Genomic DNA, 20,380 nt, shown 5'->3' on the forward strand with positions numbered 1-20,380 from the left:
GAAGAAAACACTCTTCTGAGCCAGTGGAAATTACAAACAGCAGGATCTCTCTCAGTGTCTTGCTGCACAGCTCTAACTTAAGGTTAAGAATTAGGATTTCCTGTGCAGAGCATTTGTTGCTACAGGCAGGATCACACAATCCAGCTTCATTTAAGCCCTGACTTCAGCAACACACTTAAGCATGCCCTTAAGGCTAAGCACATGCTTAAGTCCCGTGGAAGTCAAAAAACAATCAGGTGCTTCAGTGCTTAGTAGTGTGAGGTTAATTTAAACTGGGAGCATGTGTTTATTTGAAAACATAGTCTGGCTAAAATTCTGTAAGTGGTTATTGGTCAGCAAATCTACTGACTATGAATACTGATAACTGTAATGCCTGTCCTGTGGTCGGTTCTGTGTGGACAGACCGAGAAGCCATACTGCTAGATCCAATTGTAGGATTGAGACTACTCTGCTCAGTCTTTTCTCAAGCAGAAATTATCAAAGGGAGTTTACTTGAGGCAGGATTGTTTAAGAGCTGGGTATGGACTTCAGGATTTTGACCCCCTGTGTGTCACCCTTGATTCCCTCTCTCCCCACTCCGCCACCCCCGAGTGAGTACTGTATACATGTTGCTTAAGGGCCAGATTTTCAAAGGCATTTAAGCCTAACAATACAAGTACACTTCTAATGGGATTTTCAAAAGCCTCTAGAAGCTTTAGATATTTTAAGACACCAAAATACTTTTGAGAATCTGTCCATTTAATGGCATTGTTGGACTTCATGCATTTAAAGCAAAACTTCTTTAAAGAATGACATCTGTATTGTATTTTTTGTTGTTGTTGTTGTTATAAGGATTTTAAAAATTAGGATCTGGAAATAGGAAAGAATCTACATTTCCAGAATGGAAAGGCAGAAGGTGTTACATTGGTTTGATTTTGTTTCTGGAAGAAGGCACATTTATTTTAATTTAAAAAGCAAATTAGCTCCCATGAGGTATCATAGACATGAGCATGAGCATGAACTGTAGCTCTTAATGTAGTCTTCTTTTTAGTTTAGGATAATCTTTGTAACATAAGCAATTGTTAATAAAAACTGCAAACCTTGTTTTTTGCACTTTCTGGGCTGTGCGTCTTGAATCATCATTTTGCTGTCTGTGAACATGCTCCTTATGTGTATGTGATTTGAGGTTGCATATTTTCCAAAGCAGCCTAGCAGGCTTCTGGTTCCCATGATATTAAAGAGAACAGAAGGATCTGCAGAAGGAAGGTATTGCTTGAGGATTTTATAAGGAAGTAAAACTATAAATAGAGACAGCAACTGAAGCACTCCAGTGGTCAGCCTTAATTACTGGACAAAGTAAAATGGACAAAGTCAGTCAAATCCATAACAAGTTTTCAGTGTGGTTTAAATGATGCTGTCCTCTGTTACAGCCAGTCTCGTTGGCCTTTTGTTATTGCAGATGTATGCATCTCTAATAGTTCCATTTCCACCTATAGGCAGTTGTAACTGATTCCAATTGATGCATCTTAAAAATCTGTTTTACTAAAATGAAAGCTAATTGAGCATGTTATACATCAAAGCATCAAAGTAACAAAATCTTTTATAAGTCAGAGTGAGACCTAGCTACTGATCCCATTCCTACCGGTGTAAAGGCATGGTTACTTCACAAAAATCAACAGCCTTTACTCTAGTAGGAAGGAGTTCCAGATTTGACCCAGTTCCTACCCTTGCCTCCTAAAGACAGGATTATTTAACTTTTAGTCCTGCAATACTCAGGACTGTACTGATGTCCTCAAGTGTTCTCCCCACCCACCAACTTGGTTTATGACAACAATAGGAAATGATGCTTTCCCTGTGGCCACATCAAATCTCTTTAAGGTATATGAAGCTGAATAAGTGGGGGAAATACAGCTGGCAGTTTTGCAGGTGTCTCTAATAAAATCTTTAGGCAAAAGAAAGCAATGCAAAGAAAAGTAGAACCTGCTCTTTGCTTTTGAATCCACTTCAGCAGCCAAGTTCTGGAAGACTGATTGTGAAAATCTACATGTGCTATTATCACAGAGCAATAAACTCTGGCACACATTATGCCAAACTTTATTGCTTCTGGGTGCCGCATCTTGATGTGCACCTAGGACCGCAGCACATTGAGCAGGATTGTAGCAGCCCTGGCTAGCAGGAAACCTCAGGAGGTCAGCCTCCCAGCCCAGGGTTGCTCCAACCTGGCTCAACAGACAGCGGAAGGGGCTGGCTGGGGCATGAGGATGCTTCAGTGATGAGTAGCCAGCAGGCAGCCCCCACACTGAAGCACTTTTGTGTCCTAGCTAGCCCTGCTCAGTAAATAATGCCACCTCAGGATAGTACTTGTATTTAGACATATTAACCTACAGTGGCATTTATTTGTTTACTGTGACCTAATAAGCAGCTCTGCAGTAAATGTCTCATGTAGATGCGCCCATTTAGTTGTACAAAACTAGGGTGCTACTGATTATTTGACATCTCTCCAGCCTGTACGTAATCTCAGAACTATACTGAAGGACTAATTTGAACATATGTTCATTTAGGATCCAATTCACCAGTGTAAGCCAAGAAGGCATTATATTATGATTGCCTTTATAAAACTGCTCCTCTCCTGTCCTTTGTACCCAGATCAATCAGAGGTGTAATAGCTTTCATATTCCTCTGAGATGAATTTGATTTCTTCCCTCTTGTGCTGTCATTTCTGGCCACTTGCTCTCTGTATTTTTACAGGAGCTCGTACCAATTTGATGGGGGAATTGAAGTGTTGTGAAATAGTTTGCATTGAGGAAGATAAGTACGGGTTGACTGAGAAATGGGATGCCGTGGAAAGATGACAGATTGGCCAGCAATGCCTATTAATCCACAGAATTGACAGCATAAGTGGTGGCAATGCAAAATCCTGTGCTTCTCAACGCTGACCTACAGGGACCAGAGCTGGGGAATAAGAGAGTAGTTCAGGTTCCTTTACCTAAATAATCTTCATCCTTAACCAAGAGGCTAACTGTGCTTGGGATATCTGCCTGTTAGGATGGGGCCAGGTGTACCTGCACACATCTACTTAGGATAGATTTGCACTTTATAAACTAACCAGCCTTTTATGCAACATGATAGCTTGACCAGTAGACTGCTGTTGAATGGCAGTGCTTTCATCACTATGGACCTAAACTGGATTTAAAGTAGACTGTAAAAGTGAGAGGGTCTTTGGCCCTGACTCTTAACTACCTTGCACATGTAGAAGGAAAACCATTTCACGCTCCCTTCTGACAGGTGTAAATAACCATGCTGCCCAACAGATAGCCAATTGAGATCCCATTACTTCCCACTCAACCATTGTGCTGTGACTGTAACACCTAATTTCTCCCTTCAAAGTTTATTTTACTTGAGAAGCCTCTTGAGTAGACCAGTCACCTAGTCTGACTTGCTCTCTCTCACAAAGGCCAGGACTTGACACGTCTTCAAAGGAAGATGTAAAATCCTTCTAACAGCTCTAATTTTGCAAGGCTGTACCATGGCGAGACACTTTTCCTGACTTCTCTTGATGATTAGTTTATGTCCTAAAGCAAGAAAATTGATGAACCTTGTAATTTTATCTCAGCTAGTGTAACTACAAATACTGCTCTGAAATCATATAAATGTCAGATCCTTGTTTAAAACTTCCTGCCTCCTTTACCTCACTAATAGCCTATGTCAGAATGTTGCACAGATACAGAAATCATCTGCCCCAGTAATACTTACACCATGATGCTGAAGTCTCTTGTGCTGCTTTCACCATATCCTCATGCCCGATCAGAAATCCTTTGCTTTGCCTGCAGTTGGCAAAGCAAAACAGTGCTGATCAAAGAGCAGACAAGAGGCTGCAGGAGAAAACCAGAGGGGCGGTGCCCTCCCCCCTTTCAGTTTTCAGCCAAGAAATAAGCTCCCTCCCTTAGGAACTACAGTCACAAAATCACCATCCAACATCTGCCTCTGCTTTGCAGTCAGTCCCCAGCACCTGAGGACATCTGCGGGTGCGGCTTGAATTTGGCAATATTGCATCAGTTCCTGCAGTTGCTTTATGGTTCTCTGCCCTTGTCTGTGGAAGAGGCTACAGTAAGTATGGGAGTGAAACCAGCAATGCTGTTAACCAAAAGCAGGAAGTTTATTTTTGGAGAAAGAAAAGACAGAACTTCTCACAGGAGCTTCAGTGCAATATTGACACTATCACACACTTTATTGCTGCTGTCTTTGGTGCCCTCAGTTAATAAATCAATTAATCAATCAAGCTTGAGCTGCTAAAGTGGGCTTTATATAGCTTTAATAAATCAATTAATCAATCAAGCTTGAGCTGCTAGAGTGGGCTTTATATAGCTGGGACAGCCGCCCCATCAAGCAAAGTTCCCTTAAAAAAAAAATAGCGATGCCAGGTAACAGATCTCTTTAGTCCTTGAGACTTCGGCTCCCGGGCTTATATAGGATTTTTTCAGTTTAAGCCTTTGTCCTGAAAAATAAATAAGCTCCAAGCTTGCCCTATGTGACCTTGAATATAAAAGAACAACCTCAGTATGATCTCAGAAATCTTTTCTAGCCATGTTCCAAACAAAGGTAACAAGAGGTTACAGGCTAGTAAAGGGAGTGAAAAAGGATACTCCTCTGAGACCCCCATTGCTGCAGGTATATGATACCGCCCTCCTCTTATTAGGCGCACACAGCTGCAGGTTCTGCAAATGACTCCTGCCCACCCCCAACTTAGGGTTTATTGTAAGAGCTTGTAAACTGGTATTATCTGTGCAGACTGCAGCCTGTTTCTAAGCAGTGACTTCATGGGACAGTGAAGCATGAGATACAGGTAATATATAAGGTAAGTACAATTAGTATAAAGGAAAAATATCATCAAACATGCACAGTCCCACACAACAGCTTCCTTCAGCAGCTCTCGCCTTCCCACTGGAATGGAAGTGAAGAGAAAAATAAAACGCTGGCTACTCCTACCATTTTCACAAACCCTCGGTAAATAAACTAGCATAGGTCCCTACAGTGAGTGTGTTAATATTCAACTCACAAGGTCCATATTTATGTGCCTCTGAAACTTAATCCTTCTGTCTTGTGTTCTTTCGCTTTGCTTAGTAACTAGGAAAGGGAGATACACCACCTTGATGACAAATTGACTGCTTGTTTTTTTGTTTTTATAAGTTTGATGCTTTTTCTCTCCACTTTTTTAAAGCTTGTTTTCACTTATGACATCTATGTATTGCAAGCTGGGGCTTCAGAATTTGTTTCTGATCCTATTTTTTCCTTTTAAAGATAATCCCTCCTACTCCTAGAAAGGTTCAATTGTAACAGGACTCAGTAATGCCATAAACAGTAATAGAAAGAGGGTGGGGAACTGACTTGAAGTACTTGCTTCTACTCTAATATCTGGTGTCCCAGGTACATTCAGATTGTGTCCAAAAGGAAGTCTGTAAATTTTAAGGGCTTTTCAATGTGAAGTGGTAGCCTTTGTCTTATCTGTAATTCAAAACCAAATCTGGAAGGAACAGAATGCACTTCTAATGAAACAAATTCACCATTTTTCACTGTTCTTTGAGACCAACAGAGTTTGTAGCCTCTAATTCTACCGATCCAGACCAAATCAACTCTATATGAAATATTTGGCTTTGCCTTGGGGAAACTGTGACCAAGGACTAGACTTAACAGCCCCCTCCCCACCAGCAAAAGAAACCTGGGTGCCTAAGTGCCACCTAACCAGCCCTATAGGCACCTAAATCCAATATGTAAGTCCTCAAAACCACCAATCGGCTTCCATTTAATCCCAAAACACCTGAAGTCCTGAGGCCTCTGAATTACTCCCAGTAAACATCCCCAGACACCTAAGTTTCTGCTTTATGCATGCCCAGAACTGCCTCCAACTTAAGCTGCTAAGTGTTTAGCTTGTAGCAAAGTCTCACTGGGATCATCTGCCTGTCTTGCCTGCAGGCCTCAATTTGGTAGATGTTCTCAGATTATATTCACACAAAATAGAGGTCCAACAGGTACTTCTACCTTTTACCCTGTAGCTAAGTGGTTAGGGCAGGAGCCAGCAAGCTTTCTTCAATCTGCAGACCAGAACAATCGGGCACTGGTCCAACAGGAGTTGTGTGGCTTTGGCAGTGTGGCAGTGGGAGACTCCACTGTGACCCAGTCAGAGCCACTGATCTGGGAGCTGTGTCACTGCTACTTTTCCTGGCCCCCAGCTCCCTGGGTGTGGTACAAGTGCGGCTTCGGGCTGGAGCAGAGCTGCGCTGAGATCAGGCTGTGTGATACTGGAGAGCAGGGAAGGTGAGGGAGAAGAGCTCCTGCTTCTCCTTAACTCCCACCACCACCCCCCACCCTGGCCAGCCCTGGTGCAGCTCCCTTCCAGCTGGAAGCTGTGCTGGCACTGCATGCAGGCAGGGGGGGAAGGAGGTGTGGTGAGAGGCAGCTGTGCTGTGGGGCTTCCAGCTCCCTGGCCCTAACATGGTTTCTTACTGTTCAGCCCCAGTGCAGGCACAAACACAGGCAAAGAGAAAGCCCTGAAGCTCTGCATGCCGGATCCAGCCCATGGACCATATGCTGCTGACCCCTCTCTTAATCAATGCGAGCTTATGACCCGCACTCACTGGGAATTCCTCGTTCATGGGGAAAACTTTTGGGCTGCAGGTTAACCAAATTCAGTTCTACTAGTGAACTTAGAATTTTTCTAAGTTGGATGAATTAATTCATCACCCCTGGTGATGCTCTAGCCCAGGGGTCAGCCACCTGAGGCCCACAGGTCAGATCTGGCCTCTGAAGGTCCAACCCAACCCAGGTCAGCAGAAGAGTTCAGTGACCTACAGCTGTGCCATGCTGCTCACGCAGAAGTGTTGCTCTACCTTATAATTTATTTTCAACATCTTGCCCAAAGTGAATATTTTTTCCTCCTAAAGTAAATATTTTCCCTCCTTGCTCATCCATGACTCGCTGTCTGCATAAACAGCAGTAACCCTAAAGAAAGAAACACCATTTGTATAGAGGCATCTTTGAGGGGTTGCAACATGACTCTCCACGACTCCAGAGACCCGAGTTAGGGGTTCTTACCCTTTTCAGACTCTGAGCACCCATTTTCGGACTATGGAAAAATAGTACAGCAATTTTTCAACTGCACAAAATTCAGAAAGACCCAAATAGGTCAAAGTGTTTTTAACACTATGGATTCTTATTTGAAATCACTGATTTTTTGTCTTGTGAATCAGGTTTGCTCACCAAACAGTGCTAACATCATATGGCACCCTGTGGCACTTTTGAAAGATGCCCTAGTTGAGAATCACTGCCCTAGAAACTGGGAGAACTTCTTCTCTCCCCAACACTGGCAGGATCAGTAGTAGACCAGGATTTGTTCCTGCCACTGATTTAGTGTTACGTGCAAAGTGCTCAGCACTCATCTGCCGCTGTTTTCAGTGTTTTATAAGTGCTCACAGTATCGGACCAAAAAGTACTTTGACTTCTATGAATGGAGAACACAAGCAAGAGGATCAAGTGGATACAAAACTGAACTGCAAAAGAAGCAGGAATGCAGCTCATTAGACTTATGTTTAGGTTCCAGTGATAGGTAGGGAGGAATCCCACCCTGCTGGTTAATAGTTACCACGTTGTGCTGTGCAGTGAAATCCCATTTAGAAAAAGTCGCCTCTCCCTTCTGTAACACAAAGGCTTCTGGCAATAGAAAGGAAAAAAATCTAGAATCGGATTAAAATTAATCGGAATAGAATAAATCGGATCAAGCTAAAATAGAAGCAAAACTCAATCCTTCCATTCTGAACACGCTTGGATCTTGATGTAAGCCTCCCTCTGGGTCCATGTTTCCCATTTCAAAACACAGGAACTGAAATACCCTCAAACTTCAGGCAAGTTCAGATTCCAACTTTGTGGCCTCCACACCAACTGAAACTGCCAGCGTTGATTACCGAACATAGGAAAATCGAGCTTTAAAATGAGCAGCAGGATTTTGTACTTGAGTCATAGTTTTTCCACTCTTTTATGTTTTCATATGTCAGAACTGTAGGCAAAAATATTTATCTGTGTACAAGTTCACAAAGCGATTGCAAAGGAGCTACAATTTGTCTTTGCATCCTCTGTATTCAGAAGCCCTGTGGGAGGGGAAATTCCATGCATGTGTGCTCCAACGCCGCCATCGCGAAGAGATTTCCACTTAAAATATTCTTCCCATGCTGCAGAACTGTGTTAAGTAATAACAGCTGAGACTAAAATAAATAAGGGCTTTTTTTCAGGCTAACAGCAAAAAAACACCCACAATGTATTTGAGAGAGAGAAGCAAGGTCCCTGATGAGTAAATCCAGAGACAGAGAAAATAATGAATTCTTCCCTATTTAGGTTTTTCACAAACAACAGTTTGGCATTCAAGCTTTAGAAAATATGCCCTTTCTTCTTTTTCTTTATCCTTGAAGCATTTCTACATCCTTGTGTCAAAGGGGTTATGACTAGGAAAAATGGAAGGAAAGCGAACTGAGGAAAATGCAGGCAGTATATCAGGGAAAACTTTGCAACAGTGAAATCCATTTAACTGCAAAATCCTTTTTCAAGGGAAATAGCCAGTGTCCCACCCTAATTCATTTAAAACCAGACTGAATTGTAAAGCCATCTAGCATGGGCGGGATTGGGAGGGGTAGACAATCCAGTGGGGGCTGCCAGCCCTTGCCACTCTGAATATGAAGCTGAGCAGTCACGTTCTCCATCGTCAATGAAATGCAAAGCAAAAGCAAACAAACAGTGGTGAAATACAGATTTCAAAATTCTTCCAGCTGCTACAGTTTCACTGCTTGGTGATGGATACTGACAGGCTAGGTTAATCATGCGGTTAAAGGAACTCCATTTACTCGGGTATCACAACATCAGTCTTATATGCTTGACAAGTCCAGGTTCAATTCTGGGAGACATTTCACTAGAACTCGCACATGAACAGTTCACCAGGTCTGTCAGCTGCTCCTTAAAGCAACAGTGTTTTAAGGAGATGCAAAGCTACCTGTTTCCCTTTCCCTTCCCCTTCATTAACAGAGCCAGCATTAGCATTCAGCAGAAGCAAGTACATTTGAGCGTGCTTTACAATAGCTGCTGTTTGCATAGCCCGCTGGCACCATCTGTGCTCAGTCAGAGCATCCCATTTCACTCCTGCCACGGTGAAGGCGGGGGATGGAAGTTCAGTGCTGGGTGAATTGAACACATGCCGAACAATGAGTCTTGGTTCTGCTCATTAGTGTGGCAAAGCTGGGCCTGCCTCCTCCCTTTTATTGCCTTCCCATTGAGACGACCTTAATTTAATACAGCTCTAAAGTGGTGTGCTATTGAGGTGAGATGTGGGTGGCACTGTCTTGCCTTTGAGATGAAGACGATCAGAGGTGCATGGGGTTGTGACAAGGCTTCTCTCCTTATAGCTGCTTTTGCGGTGTGGAATGCACCTGCCAGCCACCAGATGCAAGACAGGCAGGGCTGCTTCCACCTATAACTATCAAGCACCTGGGCATCACTGTTGCAGTGGTAACCACCAAGGTGATAATTGCTGCTCTGGACATACCTACTGCGTTGCAGGTATGTCATGGCACAGACAGAGATGTTTGATTATAAGATGAATTTCATTTAATGCATGTATTATGTATATTGGCACCTAAAAGCTCCAGGTGATATCATGGCACCACTACCCAAGACACTGAGTATACACTTAATAAGGCAGCCCCTCTCCAGGATTTGCATTTATACAGACAAAAGGGTATGACAAATTGTCCTAATATACAAGGAAGGAAGCTGAAGCACACAAATGACCTGCTCATGGTCACAGAGCTAGAGGGTGACAGGATGGAGATGTGAAATCTGATCTTTTTAATGAGTCCCAACCTAGTGCATTAACCACAAGAGCATCCTTCCTCACAACTAGGATTTCCCTCATCCAGTGTATATCTGTTTCATTTACCTTACCATGAAAAGGGGCTCCATGGACAAAATGCAACATGCAACTGATATCTTATACCCACAAGAAAACACTTGGCATGGGCCAAGAACAAGCAGACTCCTGCGGGGTGTCCCTACAAGCAGGAACATGTGTGCCCTGGCATGTGGGAAGTTGCCCTGGGTGTAGGGTAGGGAAGACTGGGGCCAGCACCTGGGCTGGCCCCAGCAGCCTTACCTAGGGCCTGGGGGCTTTCTAGGACTCCAGCGGCAGCAATCTGGGTGCATGGAGCCTGCTTGCCCATCAGAGCCTGGCTCTGGCCAGCCAGGCTCCAGTTTTGGACAGCACACACTGTCGCCACTTGCTCCACCCCACCTTTTTCTGGCACGGGTTTTTTTGACACTGGGATCTCCTGGTATTAAAAAAACGAAACAAAATTAGCCACACTGCTCATTTGCAGTGCAGTTAATGCCTGCATGTGTGGGGTGCGTGCTTGTCTGGATGCACCCAGGAAGGTGGCTCCTGAGCTGAGATAAGAGACTGACTGAGCGTGGATGAGGGTTACTGTTCTGGATTTGGCCATTCTCTGGGTAGGTAAGTATCAGAAAACTGAGCTGTGAAGCTCTTCCTGAACCCAGAGCAGACTTTCTACTGAGCTGAAAATGAGGGAACAAAGCAATGAATTTTGCTGCTCTTGCAGAATTAGGGATGGACCGTGTATGAAAAATCAAGCATGGCAACATTGTTTGGGTTTCGGGTGAAGCTGCTCTTCTGACTACAATTGCTGAGATTTGTCAGTCCTTGGATCACTGCACTTGCAGGCTGTGATATAGTATTTGAAAGGGGAAGGTCAGTGTGGCCGTAAGGGCAAGAGGAGGGTGACTGTTTGATAAATAGTGACCTCTCTGGTAAGTTGGTCTCCTTTTTCTTGCAGAGTTGTAGTCTTTAGTCATTAAATCTGAGGGCATCCTGTCTCCTGATAGAGATTTACTGCCATTACCACCCTTCCAGGTCATTGTCACTTCAGTGTTCCCAGGTCCAGCAAAGCAGTGGAATAAGAAAGAATAAAGCAAAAGAGGAAGAAGCAGGATCCCCTGAGGAATAAACAGTCCATGACTAATGAAATGTGAATCCAAGCAGATGGGAGGGGCTGAGTGACCAGCAAGCCACCAACCAAGATTCATTACACTGCAGAGTATTTTGGACCATAACGAGGGCTACAGTCCATCTAGCTGCAGTCCACAGCATCTAAAAAGGGTCCAGTCCATTAAAGTGAGATAATGAATTGCATGAGTTTTTAACATGGCCTCATTCTTTTTTTTTCTCCTAACTTTTAAAAGAGGCTGCTTTAAAGATATAGGATGATAAATATACTGATGTATATTTCTGACTAGATCACAGTAAAAGTTGGCCCATTCTATGAATATAGGACCGCATGATTGTAGAGACAGAAGCCAGAGCTCCTGGCTTGGTAGCACTTGACTGCCATATGTATAGAGGAGATAGGGAATTTCTGATAATTAAGTGTGACGGTTTATTTGCAGTTTGAGGGTGTGATTCTCAACTAATCCAGCAGGGGTCCGATGCTTACATTTGTCAAACCCAACTGTTGACAAGAAAAATGTGCAACTCTTTTCTGGACAGCAGTTGCCTGTTGAGCAGAGCTGTTCTCAGTATAAATATTGTGTCCTCTTTTATAACAAGGAGACCACAGTAACTGCTCTCTTGTTCTTTTGGAGGAAAAATAAATCAAGAGATTGATTTTTGATTTTTTTTGGATACCCTTGTCAATGCTGAAGTATATTGAGTACACTATAAGCAAAGCCTTCATGCTGGCCAAGAAGATATATTCATTCATGCCAGCAGCTTGCCAGCAGCTTTGTATTTACCACTAGCTACTTCATTCCCAGACACTTGAATGAGGACTAAATCTTTGAAACAAGTCACTGATGCTGGCAAATTGCTTAGGCACCAAAGAGAAGATTTATTGATAAATTAATAAAGTTTACATGTAATCCAATATGACTGGAAGGGATTGTTCTCTCTAGGATGTATAGAGCACTGTGCAGTAAATAAAGATGAGCATGAGCTGAAACCTGGGATCCCCCCAACCCCAAAGATTCAGAATCACAACTTGTATCCTTGTCTACATTCACAGGCAGGACCTTTACCTTTGGTAACATGCTGAATCCAACCTCCTCCAAATTATGGGGAAGATAAGAGTCTGACTGGATTTGGCATGTGGTGTTCATCCCAGCCCCAGGTGCCGTCTATGGAAATTAAAAAGGCAAAGACCCCATCTAAACACTACTGTGAGTAATCTGTGCATTATTGGCATCAATACTGATGCAAGTGGGAGAGGACTCTCTAAGGGATTTCCTGCCTGAGGGAATGCTCCGCTTGCGGGATCTTAGATCAGCATTTTCAAAAGTGGCAACTGAGAGTGGGTCTGTGAGCATCCAGTCAGAGCAGTGGTCGGCCTGACTTCCAGAATTCAGATTTTAATTTGAAGTCAATGGTGGGGCCTAAGTACAGACAGCCAAAAAGCCCAAGGTTGAATCCATACAATCTTTGTAGGTTAGACTAAGCTGTGTAGATTGAACTGAGTGAACAGACATTAAGTTTTCTGAAAATGCAGCCACATGCTTGCACTGGCTCAGGCCAGAAGCCGGGGGGCACTAGAGCCTGCCTCCCTACTTAGCTGGAGCAGACAGCTTGGGCCAAGGCTAGCCCACCCACCCTGCAAGGGGTGGGAGGTTTTCAGGGCAGTTGCAAAGCATCCTGGGATGCTGGGGGACTATGAGTTAACTTGAATCTGGAGGAGATCTGGAACAGAAGTTCAATAAACTGATTTACCCTAAATCAGTTAAATCTGATACTATATCCATCCAAGCTTATCTTAAACTGGTTTGGGCCATTTCAAAGCAGTTTGTGTGCTGCTTCTGTTATGTTATAGATTCTGTTATGTTACAGATTTGAATAGGTTTCCTATCACTTACACCAGTTTATGTGGATTTGCTCTCCCTAGAAGTTGTGAGTGCTTGACACTCTTAATATCACCCCCTTTTCATATATCTCAATTTAGACTGCTAAAAAATGGAGGCTCCCCAAAATCACTGAAGACTTTTGAAGAGTGTTACATTGCAAGTTTGACTTTTACAATACTTAAGACAGAACTTCAATTGCAAGACTCCTTGGAGTTTTGCAGAAGGACTGGGATGAAGGAGGAGAGAGAAACAATAAAGCTATCTTTCATTGAAAAAAGGATTTTTTTTTCTGCTTATTTATTGTATTTTTTTAATATAACACTTCACCTGTAGTGCTGGGAGTACATCTACAACAACAGTCTTCTGCTAGATTAAGAAAACTTGAGTATTTAAAGGCATCCTTGAGTTACTTTTTCAAGTTTTCTTTGCTACCAGGCGAGCTAGACACATTTTTTTCTCTCGACAGAAGCTGGGATCCTCATCAGAGCGCAGGATTCCAGATACTAGGGCTTGAAGAGAAATGCCATGTCCCATAAATCTCACAATAAAATTGCGGCAGTTGGTGTCAAGGAGGCAGGAGATGAAGCCAATCCACCCGAGAGTCTTATCTACCCCTTTCTGCTCTGGAACTGCGAAGTGTACATGTAGAAGGGGATTCATCTCTCATATGTAGGGTTTTGAACACATGAGAGTACCCCACAAACAGGGTGCAGTTAGTAGGAAAGGAACATCCTCAAGGGAAAATACAGTTTTACTGCTCTCTTTTGTCCCACCCACCTACACACAGCAAACAAAACTAATATGGCCTGTTTTTTACAGGTGCTCTACACCCATAAATCCTAGTGGCTTTAATGGGAATTGCAGATGTTCAGCTTTTCTGACAATCAGGCCATAAATCTCTACCTATCTTTTATTTTTCAAGCTAGCTGTAATTAAACTTCTACATTCCCAGTGTTTCCAGAGGTTAGGAATAAAGTGTCAAAAAAGCACTGGAAGGCTCTGTGGCTTCCGCATCTTAACATCCTTGAGAACTGGGATTACAACCCACGGCAGACTGCCTTGGGGAGGGAAGAGCCCCACTGTTCAGTGTTCACCTTGCATTAGTTGTGACCCTTGTTAAGCTCAGCACTGCTGCAGCTGCCCATTGGTGGCTCGTGGTATTTCTGTAAAGATTACTATGTAATTGTATTAGATCCACTCCACTACTACTGATAAAGCGCAGCCCTGTGAATAAATGAGAACAGGGAGAGGGCAAATGAAATGAGATTGGTTTTCAGTTTGTGAACTTGAACTGATATTTTTCCAACATTTTATGTCCCAATTCCTAGTCTCTCTTTCTGCTTAACAACTCTCTCCCTCACAGTGCAGTTTACTGCCAACCTTCCCTGGCCCAACCTCTGCATGTAAGAAGCTCCCTGTCTTTCCATTACCCCTGCATGAGGTCTGTCTCTCTCTCACATCAGCTGCAATCCTGTTCTCCCATTTACTCTGTGGCCTGGTAACCACAGCTAATGCTGCTGCCAACTGTGTTGTCTCCTTAGGCCATATGTGCTTCTGTGCTATATCATGTGGTTATTTTGTTCTCCCATACCAGCTTATGAACAGTCAGTCCAATGTGAGCACAGGTCATAAGCTAAAGCTTCTAGATCTGCAGCGGCTGCTTCTCTAACTTGCATTTTTGTGTAAATGAGATAATTTAAGCCTTCACACTTGTTTGTGCTCACACACATTTTCTACAAGCCCACAAGCAAGCAGTTAAGGGAGAGTCACATTTAATGCTGTGTATGCTGCCATGCCACTATCAAAAGTCCTAGCAAAAAAGGTCAGGAGACTAAAGTGCTGCAATTAGTATATATTCACTGCAGCCGATTCTAAAACACCATGGTGTTCTTCTAACAGCTTTTTTATGCTGCTTTGTGCTGCCATCCTGCATTATTCCCGCTGCTGTATTGCTTTGTGCCCTTGTGCTAGGGCACTGAGGTACGGCGGGAGCTACTGTTGCTCATCAAAATTTAATCTTTTCTGACATCAGGAACATCTGTAGCATGGCAGGGAAAACACACACACCGCCTCGCCATGGTGATACAGAGAGAGCCTCCATTGCCCCTGAAAGGGAGAGATGCTGTGAAGATAGAAAGTATTATGTCATGTTTGCCTTACAAAACAAAGGCTGGGACCAGCCAGATGTTGCATTCTTACAACTCCCTGTGGAGCCGACAAGCATGGCTGAAAGTCAGAGGCTTTCAAGATCAAGACTGTATAATATATTGCCCCTCCCAATGATCAACCAAAATGTAATCTGAACTCCCTCTATTAATATAAGAATCAAATATGCACCCACATGCATATTTCAGTACTGTGTTTAAAATGAATACCCTGGTGATATTTTAACTTGCATTTTATCAGTCAATCACTAGGTGGCTCTGTTCTGTATGGAGATCTAGTCACCCCCGGTGGGGACGTGTGGGCTAGTAAACTGGGAAGACAAAGCTGGAACCTGGATGCCCATCTACATCTGTAGTTTGTAGCTGTTCTGTTTCATGAACTCTCCCCATCTATGTTTCTACAGACTATGGTCAATACTTACAGTTGAGCAATAACCAACAAGAAATGTCATCCGTTCATATAACTTTTCCTAAACACTAAGCAGGAAAGGCACCCCGTAGTCAAGCATTTGAAATGTAACACCATAGCTTACCTCTGGGCACCAAAACTAGGAACAGAGCTACATAACTTAGAAAGCAACACATTACTTAATGGATACAGCTATAAAAAGGGATATGTTTGCTTAAGATAACAGGAACCCAAGTTAACCACCCGCAAGGTTCTTTCTAGCTCCCTGTATTATGCTCATAACACCTGAACATGTCACCAGTAGACATGGTCAGAGATGAGAATAATTGTTGGGCTCAGATGTGGAGAGCATACTTGTATGTTTAGAAGCAACTTGCGGATTTCTTTCAGCTAATGTTACCCTTCTAGAATATGAAATGAAGTAAGAAATCAGTTGTGTCATCAATGAACACAAGCACAATTCAAATCATGAAGTTGCACAGGGACTTCTACTTTTAACCCATCCCTCCCCACTTGCACTCTCACAACATCAAAAAAACCCACATGGTCCTTTCAACTAGCAAGAAAGTGGGGGACAAAGAATAGCGTTGTTTACCTTGGCCAAATAAATGTCGCCCCTTGAGTTGATTATAGCTGTCTCTAATTTCATTCATTTGAAGCATTCTTTTACAGAATATTAAAATTTGCAAAGCAAGAACACGAGGTTTATCAATGCTAGACCTCCTCAGATAGGGCTGTCTGCCTCCTGAGGAGGGAAGAAGGGTTTCATGGGTTGACAATAGGGGAGGTAGCTGCAGCTGAAAAGGGGGCCTAGAGTGGAATGGAGATGGAGTGTTAAATGACTCAGGCGCTTATTCCTTAGGTTTTGGGGTTTTTTTATAGTATGTGTTGGTAGAAAATGCAACCTAGCAACCTTGATGCCAAGTAGGAACATTTTGTGTGGGTGTAGGTAATGTACATCTTCAATCATTCCCAAATTTGCTTTTTCCTAGCAATGGTTAATAAATGTAGAAAATCCCTTTGATTTTTCTGTATTCATTGGTTCTTCTGATATTCAGGCCTGTACCAAGTACATGTATGGATGTGTGAGCTCAGTAATTTAACATTCTAGGAGAAACTCTGAGCCAAAGCATTTTAGATGTTATATATCCTCCTTTGTGCTACCTGTACAGTCTACAGGCTCTTGCTGTCAGTATGAAAAACAACATAGCAAAGGCCCATCAGCAGTCTTAGCACCACACAATTCCCTTATTCCTTTCCGTTTCTGTGTCCTATTTGTTCAACTCGACATATTTATTACTAGTTTCAGTCTTGCATGGTCAACCTATCCTATGGGCTGTGCAGCACAAAGCAATAGGGAGAACTTAATAAAGGCAAGGCAGACTGCAAAGGATATTCCTCAGGGCTTCTTTGTGGGGGAGAGACTTTATAAGCACAACTTTGCTCCTCTGCAGATAGGCTAACAACATATCTGCCAATATTTCTTGCTGAGGAGTGAGAGTGATATTACCTTGGCAAGGGAGGCTGAGAGATTTTCATTATTTACAGTAGGAGCTGGTCCCCCAAACACCAGAAGTCACGTTTGTAAGCTTGAGGCAGTGATGCTTTATTCTGCAGCCTGCACCAAGGTAAAGGAATGAGAGGTCAGGGAGGAAATGGCTCAGGAAAGAGTAATGGAGCAACAAGTATGCCAGATCAATGGTTCTTATCTAGCCCCCACGCTGAGCAAGTGAAAGCAGTTACTGGAAGTACACCACACAGACATCAGCGTGAAGTGAGATGGGGCCTCAGTGAAGCTTCTGATGGCCAAATATTAGTACAAATGAATCTCTCTACCATAACTGCCATTAACTGGGTTCCTTGCTGCCACCTACAGAATGGATTCAAGTGATAGAGTTTGCAATGCATTCAACATCCCCAGAGACCCTTGGGTTATCTTGCTGGGATCCTACGACCCCTGCTGCCTTCCTGCCCTTTGGGCAGGGGACTGAACTCGAAGATCTTCCGAGGTCCCTTCCAGGCCAAATGTTGATGAAATCTATGAGGTGTCTACACCATGTCAGTCAATGCTAGGGAGTGCTGATTTGAACACATGCCTTGTCCATTCATTCCTGCTCCATGACCACTGCATGCCAAAAAAACAAAAGTTATATAGTTGTTATTTGGCCCATGCTCAATACTGCTCTCAGCCCCAAAAGTGTGGGCACAAGTGGATGAGGGCAGTTCTCATAGCAGTGGTCCTAACCATGGTCCAATGCAATGTTGACATGCCCTGTCAGCTTGTTGTAGCTCTGTTACCCAGTATGTTTCTAACATATTCCATGTCTGTCTTTGGAGCTAAAGAAAAAGTGCAATGGTGGAGTCACAAACATATTTCACATTTGTGCATATGAGAACTTGTTTCAGGTTTTGAAATCTCTGGTCTTTGCCTTTTGATTTAAAGGAAAATATTTTTACTAGCTAGTATTAGTAGCTGGTTCGTTTTTCCCTTTGTGTCATTGCTTGCTTGTTGCACGCTCTCTCGCTCTCTCTCTCATTCTCACACATTCACACTCACACTGACATGTTGCTTTACTGGAGAGTGATCGACTAGATAAGCCAATGATGTGGTCTGCTATGGTCAGTAAGATTTATAGGGAGACAAATGAGAGAGAGAAGAGAACGAGAATAAAAATGGTTGAAGTAAGCTTGTGCAAAAGAGAAGATGGACACATTGATAACACAAACACTACTGTCTGTGGAGGAAAGAACTAAGAATAACTATTTCAGAAACATCAAATGCCCCCTAGGGAGTGAAAGAGTTAATAATGCAAGCTGTTTTCTTTGTGCAGCAGACATCCACACTGCTAATGAACCTGAAAGCAAGTTTTTCTTATCACAGCTATGTTTGCATTCACAGATCTGACCACAGCATAAGCTCTGTGATGTGACAACATTCAGAGATACTCCTCCATCCTTTCTGATAGGCAGATGAACAGCCAGGTCCAATCAGTTGTTTCATTAACCATAATAATTTCATTTTTACACAAGACCTTTCCTCTCTTCTGGGTTCCTCTACATGAGATGCTTCACTGCGGAGGTGACTAATTAACTCAGCAGTAAAGCATCACCATCTACACGTGCAGTGCTATTAGACTTCAGTAAACTAATTAACTCCACTGTAGTACTGCCTGACTGACACAAGTATTATCCTATAGCAGTGTACTTACATGCAGCAAAACATACGTGTAGACAATGATGGGCCCTTGTGCCCCAGCCAGCCCCTCCGCAGCACGTTGAGCTGCATCAGAGCAGCCTCGGGTTGGCAGGGTGACCCCCGGGGTCCCCCGCCAGCCAGGGCTGCTCCACCCCAGCTCAATGTGCTGCAGTCTCAGACCTGTGTGCAAATATCATATTAATATCATGTGTAGACACACCCTCTGTGTATCATTTAGAGATTGTGAGTAGTTTTTACAACTTGTGTGTGTATCTGCTTAACTGTACATGGAGTAATTTTATCTACAGTGGTTACTTGCATGTGAAATGACCAGTTCATTGTGCATGCTGCACTCCATTGAGAGTGTTAGGGAGAGGTTAGATTGGGTTCAAAAGGGCCATCTGAGCTAAGGTAAGTTGGGATGGAGAAGTGTGACAGTTGTGCCTCCCTGGGGCCGTCTATTCGTGGCCCTGCAACACCGATCAAGGGCCAACCGCCCACCTTCTCGCCTGCCGTGCCTTGTTGTTATTTTGATTGATTGGAAGATCTTAATCAAACGGGAGGCTGCCTATTTTCAGTCTCGGTGCCTTAGGCACTATCTGCGGCTCCTGTCCTCCACTTATACCGCAGCCCAAGCCTCGCAGATGTATCTGGTGTTGTTCAGGTCTGTCCTACTCCCTGCCGCGCGGATGCCCTCTGGCTTATCCCTCCGTCTGCACCCTGGCCGGTGCCCTCTAGCTCATCTCAGAGTCCGCGCCCCTACCGGTGCCCTCTAGCCTGTCCCGCACTGCCCATTTCAGGACTTCTTGCCCATGCCAACTCTGGGATCCCTCACTGCCCCCTAACTCTGGGGCTCCTCCCAGGCTCCCTTCCTTTGGCTCTGGGCTCCTCACTGCCCCCTACCTTTGGCTCTGGGGTTCCTCACTGCCCCCAAGCTCTGGGGCTTCTCGCTGCCCCCCTAGCTCTGGGCTGGGCCAATGAGCCCCCAAAAAAGCTGCTCCCTCTCCAGTGCCAGGAGACCCCACGCTATCATGGAGCTCCTATGAGTCCTTCTCCAACCCCTTATAGCCTCTGGTGAAACAGAAAACACAAAACGCAAAGTCCCACCCCCCAGGCTACAACATAAAAGCTAAACCGTTCTGGTCAAAATATGAATCTCTCCCTACCAGAGAGAGAAAGAGAGTGCATCGACCCCCAGCAGGAACCAGGGGATGTTCCAACAGTCAGAGTTCTCCCCTTTATTCTGGCTGAGTTCCTCCTCCCTCAGCCACCGGAGGGGAACTGCCCTCCTGGCCTTCTGCCTGGGCTTAAGAAGGGCTAAGCTCCGCCCCTTCCTGGCTCTAGGTTTCCCTGGTTGCTAGGGCAACCAGCACCTGCGCAGTCCTGGTGACTGGCAGCTGTGCTTCCCCCTTCCCGCCACTAGGGGTCTCTCCCGAGCCATTTCTGCTCTCAGTGGCAGGGCACCTGAGAGCTCTGCAACAGGAGGCTAGTGGGGGAGCTGGAAGGACAAGGGGGCAAGCATGCTCAGGGGGAGGATCAGGGGTCCATGGGAGATCGCAGGGGCAAGCAAGCTCCACAGGAGTGATCAAGGAGGATGGAGGAGCAGATGGCATCTGTGGGAACGATCAGTCAGATTGGGGATGCAGGCAGTGGCCACAGGAGGGATGGGGGAGCAGGCAGGATCCACAGGAGCAA

The sequence above is a fragment of the Crocodylus porosus genome, unplaced genomic scaffold (genome assembly GCF_001723895.1).
Source record: "Crocodylus porosus isolate Cpor-Errol unplaced genomic scaffold, CroPor_comp1, whole genome shotgun sequence".
Lineage (NCBI taxonomy): Eukaryota > Metazoa > Chordata > Crocodylia > Crocodylidae > Crocodylus > Crocodylus porosus.